The sequence below is a fragment of the Piliocolobus tephrosceles genome, chromosome 1, assembly GCF_002776525.5.
Source record: "Piliocolobus tephrosceles isolate RC106 chromosome 1, ASM277652v3, whole genome shotgun sequence".
Lineage (NCBI taxonomy): Eukaryota > Metazoa > Chordata > Mammalia > Primates > Cercopithecidae > Piliocolobus > Piliocolobus tephrosceles.
The window spans coordinates 163,218,664-163,222,763 of NC_045434.1; the positions used below are offsets into that span (position 1 = coordinate 163,218,664).

General features: G+C 42.1%; 1 long non-coding RNA gene across 1 annotated transcript in view; it reads right to left on the reverse strand.

The window, feature by feature from the left end:
- LOC111522620 overlaps positions 1 to 3,863 on the reverse strand; it is a 12,780-nt gene extending 8,917 nt beyond the window's left edge. The window contains exons 1-2 of the long non-coding RNA XR_003309395.1: positions 3,627 to 3,863; positions 2,675 to 2,764 (exon numbers count right to left, since the gene is read on the reverse strand). This is a non-coding gene — a long non-coding RNA (uncharacterized LOC111522620). The remainder of the gene's footprint in view (positions 1 to 2,674; positions 2,765 to 3,626) is intronic.
- Positions 3,864 to 4,100: the final 237 nt, after the last annotated feature.

Below are 4,100 nucleotides of genomic sequence, written 5' to 3' on the forward strand. Positions count from 1 at the left end.
AAAAAAAAAAAAAAAAAAAAAAAAAAAAACTGCATGTTCCATGGCACTTTACTAAAATATTTACTAGTGGACAGACAACTCCTACTTTAAAAAGTGTTCAGGTCTAAATCATTCGACTATACTCAGTGGTTTATATGAGCTTTCCCCAAATCTTCCTTTGCCAAACAAAGTCCCACAAGAAGATCATATGTGTAGAGGAGATCAGTGATCTGACTAACCCTGTGATTGGTTTTGGTCATGAGGCTGCACAGAATCAAATGGATCATTCATTGATAAACATCATGAGGGTTCTTATAATTTTTCTGAACATCCTGATTTACATTTCATATTTTAACATTTTAAAATCTTATAAATACATAAAATTATGGCTTTTTTGTTTTTAACCATCACCAGTGATGCCTCCAGGCCCCTTTCTTTATTAAAGCCTAAAATGAGCCTTTTTATGTTTTTTACAAAAACAAAACAAAACAAGATTATACTATCCCAGTTCTGTTCTTGTTGAATTTAAGACACAATCTCTGATCTCAAAGTGGCCATGGAGAAAGGGTGGAAAACCATTTTCTGTACTGCACCTTTACCGGGAAAACTGGAGAAATAATACGTACTCATATGAACTCTAGCATGTTGTGTGTTGTAGCAGCTTTGTCAGGTCTAGTATGTTAGAGAAATGTCTCTTAATCATATAAGTATAAATAGCATGATAGGCCACAGAGCAAATCCAAAATCCTCCTTGTCTTTTGCTAGTTTCCAGACGTGATTTCCATACAAGGATCCTCTGTTCCAGCCCAACTGGAATTTTCCCAGTGCTAAACACCTCTTCTACATCACCACCTCTGCCCACCTCTGCCTCCTTCAGCCCCCTTCTCATCCACCCTGACCCAGGACCCTCTCCCTCCTTATATGTATTCACTTATTCAATCACTTATTCATTTGTTCTTTTTACTGATATCTACATCTATCCACATCCAATATCCACATCCAACTGACAAGCAAATGGCATCTGTTTCCTATTAACCAGAGTAGAAGTCTAAGAACTTGTGCCCACTGCATGTTGGTATTGAAATTGCCACGGAAAACACAACACAGTCAAGCACTGGATGGAACGGGACTTTACTCACATAGAGAAGAGACACAGCAAGATCTGCTTTAGTAGTGGGTGTCATTATCCCACGGTCAGCAGGTCCATCCCAACAGCTGACACGGGCCATTGGGTGACCCCTCTTATACTGCAGCAGAAGGGCCCATGCCCTGCCTGCAAAGAACAGATACAGTCGTGAAGTTTCTAAGTGCCATGTGATGCATGCCCTTAAGCAAAGCAAAAGAGTACGAACAGAAAAAGATATTCCCACAAAAGGTGGTAAGTCCAGCACAGGCTGACGATTCTTTATTTCATGGTAAGGAAGTCTTCTAGGCCCAACGCATATTCTTAGGTGGCCAAGCAGGGGTGGAAAGATGGCATGCAAGAGACTGCCTTTCCCAATACACATCCCCACCTTTGTCCACATGTGTATCTGCATCCATATCTATCCATATCCATATCCATATCCATATCCACATCCATATCCATATCCATGTCTACGTCATCTCCCAGGTGCTATCAGTTATATTCATCTTCCTGGTCTTGATTCATTTATTTTGATGGTGGATTTTTTTCTCCTATATTAGACCATGAGTTTCTTGGAGATAGTAGCATGATTTACTGATTTTTGCATCTTGCATCAGCACACAGTAGATCCTTAAGGATTTGAAGATATTGAGGAAAGCAGCACCTTTGTCAGGCATTGTTCTGGCCAGTTAGGCTGCACCACCTTATTTTAACCCTGGTTGCCCTATGACCCTGTTCACCTTTGACCTTTGCACTGGCTGTCCCCAAATCTGCCTATGGTTGGCTTTTTCTTTTCATTCTTATTTAAATTCAAAAGTCATCTTCTCTGAGAGTACCACCCTGACCACCTGACCCACGGATCCCAACCTGATTCCCCCACAAAGTTATTCTGTATCCCAGGGTCCTCTTTCATTCTCCCCATAACACCTATCAATGCTGAAGTCAGCTTTTTAATGAATTTATTGATTTGTTTATTGTCTGTCTTCTCCAGCCCCTTTCTCAACTAAAATATAAGCCCCATGGTGGCAGGGGTTAACTTATCTTTTTTGAGGCTGTATCTACAGCTTAGAGTAATGTCTGACACACAGTAGGTGCTCATTTATCATCCACTGAAAGAGTAACCTCAAGCAGAGGCTGTTACTATACCAATGTCTTTTTGTTTGGTTTTGTTTTTTTTGAGATTGGGTATCACTCTGTCACCCACGCTGGAGTGTAGTAGCATGACCTAGTCTTACTGCAGCCTCCACCTCCCGAGCTTAAGCAATCCTCTCACCTCTGCCTCCCAGTTAGCTGTGTCCACAGGCGTACCCAGCTAATTTTTTTGTGTTTTTGGTGGGATGGGGTTTTACCATGTTGCCCAGGCTGGTCTCAAACTCCTGAGTTCAAGCAATCCAACTGCTTCGGCCTCCCAAAGTGCTGGGATTACAGGCATGAGCCACCATGCCTGGCCTATAGCAGTTTTGGAGATGAGGAATCTGAAGTTCATGACAAGCCTCATGTCAACAGATCTGAGATCCAAAGCCCTTTTCAAAGTCCAAGTCTCTTACAGGACAAGAGACTGCCACGTACCAAGCACAGTGGATACGTTGATAGAAACATGATGCTTCTACTTTGATCAGACTTTCTGATGTTTCTCTTGTTCCTTTGTCTATTTTGAAACTGTCGACAAACAGGCATGTGAGTCTCTAATTCCAGAAAGTTTTATTTACTAGCATAATAATAAAAATAATAGCTTCAAAGTATGCTAAGAACTCTGTATACACTATTTCACTTAATCCCCACAACAACCCTATTAGAAGGATAATTTAATCTCCATTTTACACGTAGAAAAATAAAATTCAGGAAGATAACATACCCTACCTAAGGTCAGTGGTATCAAAGCAAGAATCAGAAGATACAAGCAGTAGCTCAATGTAGTGGCTCATGCCTACAATCCCAGCACTTTGGAAGGCTGAGATAGGAGGATTACTCGAGGTCAGGAGTTTGAGACCAGACTGGGCAACATAGTGAAACCCTGTTTCTACAGAAATTTAAAAAAATATTATCCAGATGCAGTGATATGCACCTCTAGTCTTAGCTATTTGGGAGGCTGAGGCAGGAGGATGGCTTGAGCCCAGGAGTTCAGGGCTGCAGTGAGCTATGATTGCACCACTGCATTCCAGCCTGGGTGAGAGAGTGAGACCCTGTCTCTAAAGAGAGAGAGAGAGAAAAAAGATACAAAAGGCATAATTTGAGAAGTGATTGATAAAAGACTAAGGAAACCAAGACTCAAACTCACATCTCTGCCTAACCACAGTGCTAGAGTAAACACTCCCTAAAGACAGGCTCTGAACTGGGTCCCAAGGGTACGAAGACTCATTCCCTGACCTCAGCAAGCTCACAGTCTAGAAAAGGAAGACCCAATTCGGACAAGAAAGAAACCACGCACAAGACAAGGGGAAGAGGAGAATGGAGAAGGAGGGCTGTGGGGACATGCTAGGCTCCTGCAACCTTAATGGGGGTAAATATAAAAGTGATTGACCTTCTAGTTTTTCAGTGTAACTTCAGAGCTGTAGAGGGAGAAGGGCCACTAGGAGATTCCATTTCAGTGATGTAGCCAGCAGGAAAGCCCAAGTAAGTTACAGCGTGGAGAAGTATCTGGCTACCCTGGACCATGGCAGGAGGGAAAAAGAGGAGTCACTGTAGAGTGACTAGAGTGATCCTTAGATCCAGTGGTTTACTTCCCCTCCCAGTCTTGAGGGAGCTGTTGTGACTCATGACTCTTTGGCTGCAGGAAACCCATTATAACCTAACTTTCTGCCTAGGGCAGTTGGTTTTGGTTTCATTTTCTAGTCTGGAGTATGATCAGGTTGTCTATTAAACTTACAAATTTCCTTGAAATTTTCAGTTTCATGAAGAATGAAAAAGAAGTGATCTTGTGACCATGTGATCACCTTGCTGAATGTTCTAGAGCTGACCAGAGGGACAAGGGACAAGGGCTTCCTTATCAGGATGA